The sequence below is a fragment of the Parasteatoda tepidariorum genome, unplaced genomic scaffold (genome assembly GCF_982258835.1).
Source record: "Parasteatoda tepidariorum strain Cologne lab strain unplaced genomic scaffold, Ptep-v5.0 scaffold_116, whole genome shotgun sequence".
Classification (NCBI taxonomy): Eukaryota; Metazoa; Arthropoda; class Arachnida; order Araneae; family Theridiidae; genus Parasteatoda; species Parasteatoda tepidariorum.
This window is the reverse complement of record NW_028257475.1, coordinates 45555-62192: the sequence shown is the minus strand read 5'-3', so window position 1 is coordinate 62192 and position 16638 is coordinate 45555. Positions and strand designations below refer to the sequence as shown.

Below are 16638 nucleotides of genomic sequence, written 5' to 3'. Positions count from 1 at the left end.
ATAAGCGTTCTAAAATGCTTTAAAATTTCAAAGACATTTTTCTATGTTAACTAACGGTACGGTATCGGACCTTAATATTGACCTATAATTTTTAAATTGGACCACGTATTATATTACAGGGTTATAGTGTACCCTACCACAGGAAATAATTATAGGTTAATTAGGGGGTACACAGCGTGACCCTAAAGTTTACTATGTATGCCTATGCGAAATAAAGTGTTCTGAGAAGCTTAAAATGAAGAAATAGCGTTCTAAAATGCCTTAAAAATTCAAAGACATCTTTCAATGGTTAACTAACGCAAGGCGCAATATCAGACCTTAATATTGACCCATAATATTTAAATTGGACCAGGTATTATATTACAGGGTAATAGTGTACCCTACCACAGGAAATAATTATAGGTCAATTTGGGGGTACACAGCGTGACCTTAAAGTTTACTATGTATGCCTATGCGAAATAAAGAGTTCTGAGAAGCTTAAAATGAGGAAATAAGCGTTCTAAAATGCTTTAAAAATTCAAAGACATTTTTCTATGTTAACTAACAGCACGGTATCGGACCTTAATATTGACCTATAATTTTTAAATTGGACCACGAATTATATTACAGGGTAATAGTGTACCCTACCACAGGAAATAATTATAGGTCAATTAGGGGGTACACTATGTATATTTTAAATAGTGCATTAAAACAAGGAAATTCGAAGACACTTTTCTATGTTAACTAACGGCACGGTATCGGACCTTAATATTGACCTATAATTTTTAAATTGGACCACGTATTATATTACAGGGTAATAGTGTACCCTACAACAGGAAATAATTATAGGTCATTTAGGGGGTACACAGCGTGACCCTAAATTTTAGTATGTATGCCTATGCGAAATAAAATGTTTTGAGAAGCTTAAAATGAAGAAATAAGCGTTCTAAAATGCTTTAAAAATTCAAAGACATCTTTCAATGGTTAACTAACGCAAGGCGCAATATCAGACCTTAGTATTGACCCATAATATTTAAATTGGAAAAGGTATTATATTACAGGGTAATAGTGTACCCTACCACAGGAAATAATTATAGGTTAATTAGGGGGTACACAGCGTGACCCTAAAGTTTACTATCCCAGCAAAAACAAATCTGTAGGTCCAGCTCCACAAAACTGCTGTTTGCCACCAGCTAAAGCGACGGGTCTGTGCCGGCAAAAGTCACTTTCAACTGTACTAAAGTGAATGGCTGGCCTTCTGTCGAGCCAACAATACCGGCCTATCGACGGCCGGTAGTACCTAACCCAGCAGTTACTGTCTAAAACGCGCTGGGTGAGTGATTGCCCGACATTTTCCAGTAGAGGGTAATCAATGAATCAATAATTGAGGGCCAGCAATTTATATACACCCAGCAGCATCCCTTTAGTTTATAGAGGTTTACGAGAGGTCATTGACCTAGTTACAGGAGTAATTAAAACCCACAAACCTAATTTTTATTTAATTCAATTAGCTAAATAAATATCTAGCTATCTAATACATTTCTGAATAAATTATTAATATATGAACTAAGAAAATATTTCTAGGTTAATTTTTTCATTTAAATTGTTTTATGCAAAGAATATTTTTTACACAGTTCAACCCCTTAGTCCTAAAGATTTGCTGTGCACAATCTATGCTTCCACTTATCAATACATTTTTAAACTAGGTAAACATATGTAATAATCTTTTCTTTACAGTGATATTCTACTTAAAAGCAGAATAATAAAACTGCTGTCCAGAATTATGAAAATTCTGTATCTCACAAGTAATTTTTCAAGTTTTAACTTGAAGTCAATATATATGTCTATAATAGCTTGTAGTCAGTATATATATGTTTTAAAATAAAAGCTGTGTTCTTAAGGAATCTAGTGATACTATTGTACCCTATACAAAAATAAATACAACCTACAGCCGATAATATTAAGAGGCTGTCCAGAGATGATCATTTAGTGCGATACTGATCATGAATTCATGTTTTACTGATTATATTTAGTCTTGCAGCAAATTTAACAAAAAATAGGTGTATTGGACAAAAATGTACTAATGTAGCCAGTCATGTAATGAATTGAATGTACCCTGAAATTAGTTAAATGAATAATCAACATTGTCTCTTGCAAACATTTTATTATACAAAGACATATAAATACAAAGACATAACCTTAATCAATACAAATATTACACAAATTTCAATTTAATTTTAAAAATAATAAAAACAACAGAGAAATCATATCTTTGTCTACATAGAATCACTTGGAATAGCACAGAAGAGTTCTCCTGAAAGAGAGGATAATAAAATAAAAATTATGCAAATCGTATATTTTAAAAACATAAGTATTTTTGTGAAAATGAGCTTTTAAAACTAAAATTTCTATCGAAAAGTTTTTGCTTTTATCATTTCATTGATAAATTTTGACTCATCAAATTAGTCTTCAAATTAGTAACACCATGCAAAACATACACCTGTCTTATAATTTAGAAAGATTTTGAACATAAAATTCCTTTCTGAATGAAATTATTGAATATTGACTCACGAACCCATTAAGATTGACAACTAGTACATGAAAATCTAACTGTTAAATGAAAAGTTATTCAGGGTGTTTAATTTTGTGCTCACCTTTGCTCAGAAAATATTTAATTTTAAAAAACATGCAGTTTTTTCTTCATTAATTTTATGGTGCTCAATTTTATTGCATTTAATATTTAAAACAATTATGATATTCTAATGTAAATTATTGTTTCAAGGAAAGGTATAGAAGAAAAATTACTTTTAAATATATATTACTTACATGCACGAATGTATCAATAGTATTTCTTTTTCGCTTTACTTTTATGATTAAATTTTTAATTGTATACCCTTGACAAAAAAATTTCAAAATTTACAACATTTTTCATATTAAAATAGGCATCAAAACAATAATATGTATTGAATTGAAACCATATGAAAAAAGGTTGCTCAAAATTTGCTAGTTAAAAAGGCAGATAATTTTACAATTCTGTAATAACTTTATAAATCAATAAATTCTTAAATTACTTTAATGGTGATGCTTTGTGAAATTAATATTTTCCTCATATAAAAAACACAAGAACTAGATAAGAATAACGACAGATTTGACCAATGTCACGATTTCCGTAATGTCTTTATATAACTGGTATAGATGTAAGACAAAAAATGAAAAGTTTACATAAATATTAATAACATTGTTTACATCTCTGATGAAATTTCTTTTCTTCAAATTTTTTTATTAATTTAGTTCCTTCTTTTAACAAAAAATATTTGTTAAATACTCCATTACTATGCCTAGGAATAAAAAAGGGAAAGGTGCTTCCTCAAAAAGAAAGGGTACACCGAGTTTTTAAAGGGCTTTTAATTAACACCGTAAATAGTTAACAAAATGTGTACTATTATGTAACAGCTGAATTCGATTCTTAACGACTGTAAAATTACCATCCTATACCTACTATTTTACATGTATATTTCAAAAAGTAGTTCTCACCCATTATCAAAATGAGAAAAATTTGTAGCTTACAAAGAAAAAAAACATGCTAATAGAAAATCATTGTGCAATAGAAAACATTGTGCAATAGAAAAAAATATTGTTAAACTTGAAGGCTTTTTCCATAATTTAAACTATTAACTAATAAACGATTAATTAAAAATAAATATTGAAAGGTACATATTTTTAAAAAAAATATTCATTTCAAATTTTTTTAAAAAATCTTTTAATAAACTTATTGATACTAAAAAAATCTTTTAAAAATTTAACCAGTTGAGAATTAACAAAGTAAATATTTGTAATGGTATCTGAATCAAACTTATTAACACGAATAATTTTAAAAGTGTGTAATCATCATTTACACATTAAATTTTTTAAAAGGAATATTATCAGACAGTGTCGTCAAAGGGCAGTGAGGACGGTTGGCCCTTCTCGAGGAGGTACACTGCATTTTTATTTGATACAGAAAAATTAGTTGTCATTTTCTGTAGATTAGAATAGCAGGAGTTGCACATTAACCACTTTCAACATATACTTTTCGAATTCTAGCAAATAAACTCTGTAATAGGATACACACATTATGGGCCACAAATAAAAAGAAACAAAACTTATTTAAATCTAATGAATAATTCAGAGAAAAATTAGACTGAAAACATTTAAACCTGTTTGATTGCCCAAGGACAGGAGCGTTACAATGGGCGTTTCCTTATTATAGACTTTTTTCCCTTTTTTTTTTTAAAATTGCAGGCATTGGGGGGTTGTCCCATTGGCCACAGGAATGCCAGAACTACTACTTTCTTCTCGTTACCCAGTGGGCACCTGTGGTGAAGCAGGGTCGCCCACGTCACACAACCACAACCCATTTATAGGGCGGAAAGTTAAAAAAGAATCTTTAAAAACTTCAACATTTCAATATGCAATTAAACTGGTTCTGATGTTTTTCATCTCGTTTAACTCATAAAATCGTAAGATTTCTATAATCTTTTTGCTTCTGTCGCACTTAAATGTTAGTTTAGAGATTCCTAATGTGTTTACATTTTAAACTTCTGTCTCAGGAAAACTTTTTTGTTTTTAAAAAGGTAGGTGTATATATTTTTGCTAAATAAAAATATTTTGTACTATTGAAGAATAGATAAATAAGTGAAATGTAGGTGTTATTAACATTATTTCTTAGTTACCATAAATTAAATTTACTTACACATTTTATTAAGAATTTTTTAACTTTTACGGGGCATTTTATTTGCTTGGACTAAAAAATTGTTCTTATCGCAAAAATTTTTTCTACCAAATAATGTCTTAGAAGGCATTCAATATTGTACAGGTTAGTTTCAAGATGCTTCAAATCAGTACTTTGTCGTTACTTTTTTTTCTTCTCTTTAACCTACACGTTTTTAAGCTATGTTAACAAGGTAGGTTTTTAAATATGATTGTGTTTTCACAATCAAAATCTTACTGTACTTAATAAAATTTTTAAAAAGATATTTTGTATACATCAATAAAATTTATAAATATAACACTTTTTTTCATTGAATAGGGAAGTGAACGATTAAAATGAAAATTAATAACCATTATTAAAATATAAAACTACATACAGTGACCAATCACTTCTGCGCCACCTCTTTTATTTGCCTTTTGCATATATACAAAGGTTTTCAAAGGCCCTTGATCATTATATAGGAAAATAATAATAATTATAATTCTTTATGCATCATTCAGAAAATAAATATTTCAATTCAGCACACAATTTTTTTTTAAAAGTCTAAAATTTTGATTTTATTTTTTGTTTAAATAGAAAAAAATAATCCCATTTTTTAGAAAAAGTTTTCAGTTTAAAGCAAATAAACAATCTTCGTTACAGATAAAAGGAAATAAGTTACTGGATCTAGTAATACAGTTCATTTTTCTTCCCTATGGGATTTTTTTCACCTTTATTGTTTCTAGGAAGACATTTTTTTATATGAATTTGAATAAGGTGTCTTATCTATCACACCACCCACATTGAAACCACCATATATACCACCCATATGCTTTCAAAATTTATCTAGCAGTGTCTTTCCCACCACCAATTAAAACGTTAGTTTTTGGTCAAGGAATGTAAAGCTATAGCGATTACTATTACTCAGTTTACGCGAAAACAGAGATGACAAAAACATTACTCGAAATCATTAAAAACAATTAGAAGGTTTAGCCGCTATTCACGACTATTTGTAGTTTTATTCAGCTATTGAAACTTTTCTATCTAGTTTTTCTTATTTGTATGAACTTACTGTTTTTAAAATCTTATGGACTTTTTCTCTTGGTCCCAAAGACTGAAGCATAATGAGAATTCACTGTATTTTATAAATGAATTCGCTTAATACATTAAAATGTCCCTAATCCTTCTTTAAAATCATAATTCAAATAATAATAATTAAAATAATACTTCTCAAAATAATAAATTATTTATGCACATCAAAGATTCTGCAGATGATAAAAGTAATAAAACTTACAGAAATTCATGGTGGACTGGCACAGGTTTACCAACATTTGAAGAGCTAAAAGGGAAAAAAAAGGGTCTTATTTTTATGTAAATATTAACTTGAGACAGGGTTGGCAGGTTTTTGACATGTGACAGTTTTCGACAGTTTAAACCATGGTTTAAACCGTCACGTCAAAAACTTCACTGTCAAAAATGTCGAAAATGTCAAAAACCTATATTCATATGTGAAATTTAATTAATACATAAAATTTATATATTTTTTAAAGGATAGTGTTTCGAAATATGTTCTAGAAAAAATAAATTTAAAATTTTGAAGAAACACTTATATTTTGAATAGTAACCAAAATCTTGTACTTTTGAAAACTCACATCTTTTGTAATATTATGTATTCATTTTCATGTGTTATTGAAAATCTGCAGTGATATTATTAAGAAATTTATTTATAACCAAATTTAGTGTATAGTATAGATTATACTAAAAATTAGACATTTTTAAAGATAAACATTAGCAGTTTTGTACATTAGACATCTTCTTTTAAAGAAATAATTTTTTTTTAATATTCTTTTAAATCTTCTTAATAATCTTTTTAACATAAGACAATACAAATTTAAGTGCTTTCTGTTAAATACACAGAGTAGTTAGTGTCGATTTACAGTATATTCAGCCTATTCATTTACTATGCTGAAAATTTAGTTTATCCAAATACTTGTGAATTTAATTTTGCTGAATACGATATAGTTTTGTTGAATATCTAAATATTCAGCTGTTGAATAATTACTTCTTGCTTTCAAGATATGCATTATTTGTATTCTTAATACAAGTGGAGAAAAAAAAATTAAGAGATAAAAATTGTTTTAAAATGATAAGTGTAGTAATTATAAATAAATATAATAAACAATATGAATTATATTTATCATTATTCATAAATATAACTACTTTTAAATTCAAATTAACATATTGGATAATAAAGATATTCGGTATAACATTAAAAAAAATTTTTTATACACTTGTATCTTGTATCAAGTTTGTATTTATACAACATAACTTGTAAGTTCCTTATAAATATTAGTTATATGTTCCTTATATGTCAAAAATGCATAGTGATAAACTTTTAATTTTCTTAAGTATCAAAAAGAAAGAAAAAACATTTTTAAATATAAATATTTAAACAATTTTTGTGTAAAATTTTTCTGCACATGCATTTGAATATAAATTTCTGAGATTTTAAATCTGTTATTTTACCTTAATTTTAATTAAAAAATATTTTAAAACCTGCTGATTACCTATAGTATAATTAAATTTCAATATAATGCATGGCAACTGTTGGTAGTTTTGAAGTTTATATATTTTCTTGGCAAACTTCAGTTTTTGACATTTTTGACGGGTTTTTGACGGTTTAAACCAGTATTATACCCTTGTCATGTCAAAAACCACTTTTTGACGTCAAAAACCCAACCCTGACTTGAGATATACAGTAAAAAAATTTTTCAGTAAACTTTTAGCAGAAATTTAAAAAACATTATACAACGGACACCCAGAAAGATTAAGTAAAAATTAGAATAATATTTTTTAGAAATTTGAATGAGAAAAATAACTTGCAGGCTACGAAATTTTATTAACAGAATCGTCATCAATAAAACAACAAAATTTTCTAAGTTCGCCTCTAGGATCACAAAATATAAGGTCAGCGTTTAAAATCTTCCAAAGAGTTAATTGAAATTTATTTTTTTATTTCCACTTAAAGATTCTCCACAAAAAATTATTGTAAATTTAGCTTTCGCTGAATCTGAAGCTTTTCTTATGTGCATGAACTTACTGTTTTTAAAATCTTATACACTTTTTCTCTTGGTCCCAAAAACTGATGCATAAGGGAGAATTCACTGCACTTTATAAATAAATTTGCTTTATACATTAAAATGTCCCTAATTCTTCTTTAAAATCATAATTCAAGTAATAATAATTAAAATACTACTTCTCAAAGTACCTAATATTAAATTAATTATGTACATCCAAGATTCTGCATATGATAAAAGTTAAAAAACTTACTGAAATTCATGGTGGACTGGCACAGGTTGAAAAGCTAAAAGGAAAAAAAAGGTCATATTTTTATGTAAATATTACCTTGTATACAGTAAAAATATTTTACGGTAAACTCTTAGCAGAAATTTAAAAAGTATTACCCAATGGACACCCAGAAAGATTAAATAAAAATTAAAATATTTTTTAGAAATTAGAATGAGAAAAATAACTTGTAGGCCAGGAAATTTAGAATGAGAAAAATAACTTTTCGACCAGGAAATTTTATTAACAGAATTGTCAACAATAAAAAAAAACACAAAATATAAGGCTAGCATTGAAAATTTTCCTAAGAGTTAATTGAAATTTATTTTTTTATTCCCACTAGTAGATTCTCGGCAAAAAATTATTGTAAATTTAGCTTTTGCTGAATCTGAAGCTTTTCTTATTTGCATGAACTTACTGTTTTTTAAATCTTATACACTTTTTCTCTTGGTCCCAAAGACTGGTGCATAAGTGAGAATTCACTGTACTTTATAAATGAATTCGCTTAATACATTAAAATGTCCTTAATCCTTCTTTAAAATCATAATTCAAATAATAATAATTAAAATATTACTTCTCAAAATAATATTAAATTATTTATGCACATCAAAGATTCTGCAGATGATGAAAAAAAAAATAAGTTAATTGATAAATCATTTTAACTATTAATAAATTTAAAAATTTGTATCAGGGGAATTGGTTGGTAATAGTTGCTTTTCTCAATTTAATTTATGTAAAATAGAACAGTTTCACATAAAAGTCATTTTTGAAATTTAATTTATTTTGAAAAAAACTTTTCAAATTGATTATAATCAAATTTTTGTCGTTTCCATATGGTTCGCCCCCTAGTACAATAATTTAAAATATGTGCGTTTAAACCCTCACTTTGCTGTGGTCAGACTGACAGGCAAACAACAACTATTTTGCTCAAGCCAAAACAGATTATGAAAATAAAATAAGAAAATTATCAATAAAAAAAAGCGGCTAGATTTTTTCGTTAAGCCGTGTTTCAAACTACTCGTAAATTTACGTTTAAATTAGTGTTCAATGGAATCTAATATTAAAGCATATTGTGTCTAATAAACTATTATTAATAATTATATTAGTCTAGCACTTCCATACAAAGCTCAATATAAGGATTTGATATTTAGTTTAAGAAAAAAAAAAATTCCTTTAAGTGATAAGATGTAAGTTGTCAATGGAATAAGAGTTGAATTTGGAGCACTTCAGCTACTTGGAAAGTGAAGTTGATGAGAACAGAGACGCAGTACTTCACTCAGTTGGAAAATAGTAGAAATTTCAATTGCAAGTTACCATTGTTACAAACATGAAAGCGAGATAATTCAATAAATAATAAATACATTAAGTAATAAAACTTACAGAAATTCATGGAGGAGTGGCACAGGTTTTCTAACATTTAAAGAGGTAAAAGAAAAAAAAAGGTCTTACTTTCATGTGAATATTAACTTGAGATATACAGTAAAAAAAATTTCGCTTAACTTTCAGCAAAAATTTAAAAAGCATTACACAACGGGCACTCAAAACGTTTGAATGAAAATTAGAATAATATTTTTCAGAAATTAGAATGAGAAAAATAACTTGTAGGTCAGGAAATTTTCTTAACAGAATTGTCAACAATAAAACAACAAAATTTTCTAAGTTCGGCTCTAGGATCACAAAATATAAGGTTAGCATTGAAAATCTTTCAAGGAGTTAATTGAAAAACTTTTATTTCCACTGAAAGATTCTCTGCAAAAAATTATTATAAATTTAGCTTTCAGTGATTTGGAAGCAGTTATAACTTGTTTTCTCAATAGAATACAAGTTAAATTTGAAGCACCTCGGCTACTTCGAAAGTGGTCAAACATCCTTTTAAGAAGTTGTACTTGTAAATAAAATGGTATTATATTCTGTCTATAGCGGTCAGGAAATGATTGTAATTTAAATTGTCAACAAGTACAGAGCTCCTGTAGATTTTAGTACTCTAACTAGTCGAAAAGTAGAAATTTTGATCGCATGTTACCAATACGAGTGCGAGTTCATTAAATTAATAATAAACACAGCAAGAAATAAGAAAACCTATAGAAATTCATGGAGAGCGCTAACAGGTTTTCTAACATTTTTAAAACTAATAGAAAAAGAGTTGTTTGTTATTTTTATTGAGTATGAATTTTGTTTTCATATTGTATTGAACTTTTATATATTTTTGTAATCCCTATAAAAATCGGGCATTATTTTATATGAATATTAACTTGAAATTCACAATAAAAACATTATTCACTTAACTCTTAACAAAAATTATGAAGTAACTTAACATTGATTTCAAAATATAAAAGAATTTTGTAATATTTTTTTTTTGTATAAGTGGGGTTAGCCAATATACAATTAAGTATGAGCAACTGCGTGCTAAAAAACATTCCATAATCTATATTTTTTTTTAGGTTGTTTAAGAATTCACAGCACGATTCTTCGCAATTATTTATATTAACATGTACAAATAAATTTTTCATCTTAATTTAAACTATTTAGTATAAATTATTAAACCTTTACCTATTTTTACACTTGAATTTAGCTCAAAAATTTCATTAAAATGAAATACATATAACAGAAACAATTTTTAATATTACTAACAGCAATTAGTTAACTAAAATCTAAATATTATTTAACATAAAGAAATAAGTTTTAATGAAAATTCTTGATTATTATACAAACCTATTTTCATAATATACTTAGATAAACCTGATTTATATCATATGCTACAACATATTATGAATTGCACTTAAAGAGTCATCATACAACAGAATTTATATTTGTTTTTGGCGTGCTACTGCTCGATTGTCGCTAAAAATTTGGCGGCGATCTTGGTGTTGATAAAACATTTGTCTGTACATTTTCATTGAATTAAATTTAATATTTTTTATTATTCTATCTTAGAAAGGTGTTAATTATGATGTATTAATTGAATAAAGATGATTGCCAATCTAAAACATAGCGCCAAAACAGCACTTCAAACGCAGTTCTTTGTAAACCGAAATCTGCACGTCGTAAACATATTTGAACAATAGTAAATCAAAAATGATTAAAATAATAACTTCAATGTAATAGAAAAAAATAAAACCTTACCTTTTTTGAAAATTATAAGAATCCAACGTGCTTCTTTTTCTAAACAATAAATTCACAGTTACAGTTGCTCGCTCGACCGCTTCACTGGCGGCAGCAGACAACTTTAAGTTGGTGGCCCATTGGGTAGATTCAGACTGACGGGATGCGGCTGTTTGTAATGTACAGGACCAACACTTCCTACAATGTTGGCAAAAGTTCATAGGGTGGCCCAGCAATCAACCCAGCTGACAGTAATTTGCACCTTCACTTTTCAATCAGTACCGTCAGTAATTTCGAAGATGGCCAGAACTTATGTTTTTGCTGGGATGTATGCCTATGCGAAATAAAGTGTTCTGAGAAGCTTAAAATGAAGAAATAGCGTTCTAAAATGCTTTAAAAATTCAAAGACATCTTTCAATGGTTAACTAACGCAAGGCGCAATATCAGACCTTAATATTGACCCATAATATTTAAATTGGACCAGGTATTATATTACAGGGTAATAGTGTACCCTACCGCAGGAAATAATTATAGGTCAATTAGGGGGTACACAGCGTGACCCTAAAGTTTACTATGTATTCCTATGCAAAATAAAGTGTTCTGAGAAGCTTAAAATGAGGAAATAAGCGTTCTAAAATGCTTTAAAAATTCAAAGACATTTTTCTATGTTAACTAACGGTACGGTATCGGACCTTAATATTGACCTATAATTTTTAAATTGGACCACGTATTATATTACAGGGTAATAGTGTACCCTACCACAGGAAATAATTATAGGTCATTTAGGGGGTACACAGCGTGACCCTAAATTTTACTATGTATGCCTATGCGAAATAAAATGTTTTGAGAAGCTTAAAATGAAGAAATAAGCGTTCTAAAATGCTTTAAAAATTCAAAGACATCTTTCAATGGTTAATCAACGCAAGGCGCGATATCAGACCTTAATATTGACCCATAATATTTAAATTGAACCAGGTATTATATTACAGGGTAATAGTGTACCCTACAGCAGGAAATAATTAAAGGTCAATTAGGGGGTACACAGCGTGACCCTAAAGTTTACTATGTATTCCTAAGAAAAATAAAGTGTTCTGAGAAGCTTAAAATGAGGAAATAAGCGTTCTAAAATGCTTTAAAAATTCAAAGACATTTTTCTATGTTAACTAACGGTACGGTATCGGACCTTAATATTGACCTATAATTTTTAAATTGGACCACGTATTATATTACAGGGTAATAGTGTACCCTACCACAGGAAATAATTATAGGTCATTTAGGGGGTACACAGCGTGACCCTAAATTTTACTATGTATGCCTATGCGAAATAAAATGTTTTGAGAAGCTTAAAATGAAAAAAATAAGCGTTCTAAAATGCTTTAAAAATTCAAAGACATCTTTCAATGGTTAATCAACGCAAGGCGCGATATCAGACCTTAATATTGACCCATAATATTTAAATTGAACCAGGTATTATATTACAGGGTAATAGTGTACCCTAAAGCAGGAAATAATTATAGGTCAATTAGGGGGTACACAGCGTGACCCTAAAGTTTACTATGTATTCCTATGCAAAATAAAGTGTTCTGAGAAGCTTAAAATGAGGAAATAAGCGTTCTAAAATGCTTTAAAAATTCAAAGACATTTTTCTATGTTAACTAACGGTACGGTGTCGGACCTTAATATTGACCTATAATTTTTAAATTGGACCACGTATTATATTACAGGGTTATAGTGTACCCTACCACAGGGAATAATAATAGGTCAATTAGGGGGTACACAGAGTGACCCTAAAGTTTACTATGTTTGCCTATGCTAAATAAAGTGTTCTGAGAAGCTTAAAATTAAGAAATAAGCGTTCTAAAATGCTTTAAAAATTCAAAGACATCTTTCAAAGGTTAACTAACGCAAGGCGCAATATCAGACCTTAATATTGACCAATAATATTTAAATTGGACCAGGTATTATATTACAGGGTAATTGTGTACCCTACCACAGGAAATAATTATATGTTAATTAGGGGGTACACAGCGTGACCCTAAAATTTACTATGTATGCCTATGCGAAATAAAGTGTTCTGAGAAGCTTAAAATGAAGAAATAGCGTTCTAAAATGCCTTAAAAATTCAAAGACATCTTTCAATGGTTAACTAACGCAAGGCGCAATATCAGACCTTAATATTGACCCATAATATTTAAATTGGACCAGGTATTATATTACAGGGTAATAGTGTACCCTACCACAGGAAATAATTATAGGTCAATTTGGGGGTACACAGCGTGACCTTAAAGTTTACTATGTATGCCTATGCGAAATAAAGAGTTCTGAGAAGCTTAAAATGAGGAAATAAGCGTTCTAAAATGCTTTAAAAATTCAAAGACATTTTTCTATGTTAACTAACAGCACGGTATCGGACCTTAATATTGACCTATAATTTTTAAATTGGACCACGTATTATATTACAGGGTAATAGTGTACCCTACCACAGGAAATAATTATAGGTCAATTAGGGGGTACACTATGTATATTTTAAATAGTGCATTAAAACAAGGAAATTCGAAGACACTTTTCTATGTTAACTAACGGCACGGTATCGGACCTTAATATTGACCTATAATTTTTAAATTGGACCACGTATTATATTACAGGGTTATAGTGTACCCTACCACAGGAAATAATTATAGGTCAATTAGGGGGTACACAGCGTGACCCTAAAGTTTACTATGTATGCCTATGCGAAATAAAATGTTTTGAGAAGCTTAAAATGAAGAAATAAGCGTTCTAAAATGCTTTAAAAATTCAAAGACATCTTTCAATGGTTAACTAACGCAAGGCGCAATATCAGACCTTAGTATTGACCCATAATATTTAAATTGGAAAAGGTATTATATTACAGGGTAATAGTGTACCCTACCACAGGAAATAATTATAGGTTAATTAGGGGGTACACAGCGTGACCCTAAAGTTTACTATGTATGCCTATGCGAAATAAAGTGTTCTGAGAAGCTTAAAATGAAGAAATAGCGTTCTAAAATGCTTTAAAAATTCAAAGACATCTTTCAATGGTTAACTAACGCAAGGCGCAATATCAGACCTTAATATTGACCCATAATATTTAAATTGGACCAGGTATTATATTACAGGGTAATAGTGTACCCTACCGCAGGAAATAATTATAGGTCAATTAGGGGGTACACAGCGTGACCCTAAAGTTTACTATGTATTCCTATGCAAAATAAAGTGTTCTGAGAAGCTTAAAATGAGGAAATAAGCGTTCTAAAATGCTTTAAAAATTCAAAGACATTTTTCTATGTTAACTAACGGTACGGTATCGGACCTTAATATTGACCTATAATTTTTAAATTGGACCACGTATTATATTACAGGGTAATAGTGTACCCTACCACAGGAAATAATTATAGGTCATTTAGGGGGTACACAGCGTGACCCTAAATTTTACTATGTATGCCTATGCGAAATAAAATGTTTTGAGAAGCTTAAAATGAAGAAATAAGCGTTCTAAAATGCTTTAAAAATTCAAAGACATCTTTCAATGGTTAATCAACGCAAGGCGCGATATCAGACCTTAATATTGACCCATAATATTTAAATTGAACCAGGTATTATATTACAGGGTAATAGTGTACCCTACAGCAGGAAATAATTAAAGGTCAATTAGGGGGTACACAGCGTGACCCTAAAGTTTACTATGTATTCCTAAGAAAAATAAAGTGTTCTGAGAAGCTTAAAATGAGGAAATAAGCGTTCTAAAATGCTTTAAAAATTCAAAGACATTTTTCTATGTTAACTAACGGTACGGTATCGGACCTTAATATTGACCTATAATTTTTAAATTGGACCACGTATTATATTACAGGGTAATAGTGTACCCTACCACAGGAAATAATTATAGGTCATTTAGGGGGTACACAGCGTGACCCTAAATTTTACTATGTATGCCTATGCGAAATAAAATGTTTTGAGAAGCTTAAAATGAAAAAAATAAGCGTTCTAAAATGCTTTAAAAATTCAAAGACATCTTTCAATGGTTAATCAACGCAAGGCGCGATATCAGACCTTAATATTGACCCATAATATTTAAATTGAACCAGGTATTATATTACAGGGTAATAGTGTACCCTAAAGCAGGAAATAATTATAGGTCAATTAGGGGGTACACAGCGTGACCCTAAAGTTTACTATGTATTCCTATGCAAAATAAAGTGTTCTGAGAAGCTTAAAATGAGGAAATAAGCGTTCTAAAATGCTTTAAAAATTCAAAGACATTTTTCTATGTTAACTAACGGTACGGTGTCGGACCTTAATATTGACCTATAATTTTTAAATTGGACCACGTATTATATTACAGGGTTATAGTGTACCCTACCACAGGGAATAATAATAGGTCAATTAGGGGGTACACAGAGTGACCCTAAAGTTTACTATGTTTGCCTATGCTAAATAAAGTGTTCTGAGAAGCTTAAAATTAAGAAATAAGCGTTCTAAAATGCTTTAAAAATTCAAAGACATCTTTCAAAGGTTAACTAACGCAAGGCGCAATATCAGACCTTAATATTGACCAATAATATTTAAATTGGACCAGGTATTATATTACAGGGTAATTGTGTACCCTACCACAGGAAATAATTATATGTTAATTAGGGGGTACACAGCGTGACCCTAAAATTTACTATGTATGCCTATGCGAAATAAAGTGTTCTGAGAAGCTTAAAATGAAGAAATAGCGTTCTAAAATGCCTTAAAAATTCAAAGACATCTTTCAATGGTTAACTAACGCAAGGCGCAATATCAGACCTTAATATTGACCCATAATATTTAAATTGGACCAGGTATTATATTACAGGGTAATAGTGTACCCTACCACAGGAAATAATTATAGGTCAATTTGGGGGTACACAGCGTGACCTTAAAGTTTACTATGTATGCCTATGCGAAATAAAGAGTTCTGAGAAGCTTAAAATGAGGAAATAAGCGTTCTAAAATGCTTTAAAAATTCAAAGACATTTTTCTATGTTAACTAACAGCACGGTATCGGACCTTAATATTGACCTATAATTTTTAAATTGGACCACGTATTATATTACAGGGTAATAGTGTACCCTACCACAGGAAATAATTATAGGTCAATTAGGGGGTACACTATGTATATTTTAAATAGTGCATTAAAACAAGGAAATTCGAAGACACTTTTCTATGTTAACTAACGGCACGGTATCGGACCTTAATATTGACCTATAATTTTTAAATTGGACCACGTATTATATTACAGGGTTATAGTGTACCCTACCACAGGAAATAATTATAGGTCAATTAGGGGGTACACAGCGTGACCCTAAAGTTTACTATGTATGCCTATGCGAAATAAAGTGTTCTGAGAAGCTTAAAATGAGGAAATAAGCGTTCTAAAATGCTTTAAAAATTCAAAGACAGTTTTCTATGTTAACTAACGGCACGGTATCGGACCT

The 16638-nt window shown here is 29.3% G+C and overlaps 1 long non-coding RNA gene across 3 annotated transcripts; it reads right to left on the bottom strand.

Moving 5' to 3' along the window:
* Nucleotides 1-2123: 2123 nt before the first annotated feature.
* LOC147800790 (uncharacterized) lies at nucleotides 2124-11480 on the bottom strand. Of its 3 annotated transcripts, XR_015431192.1 has the most exons (5): nucleotides 11177-11480; nucleotides 9434-9463; nucleotides 8039-8072; nucleotides 6003-6047; nucleotides 2124-2293 (listed from the first exon to the last, which is right to left on the bottom strand). It is a non-coding gene; the product is annotated as an uncharacterized LOC147800790 (long non-coding RNA). The 3 variants fall into 3 exon arrangements; XR_015431193.1 differs by lacking the exon at nucleotides 9434-9463 and having other exon boundaries at nucleotides 11177-11475; XR_015431194.1 differs by lacking the exons at nucleotides 9434-9463; nucleotides 11177-11480 and adding an exon at nucleotides 10766-11170.
* Between the last annotated feature and the right edge of the window lie 5158 nt (nucleotides 11481-16638).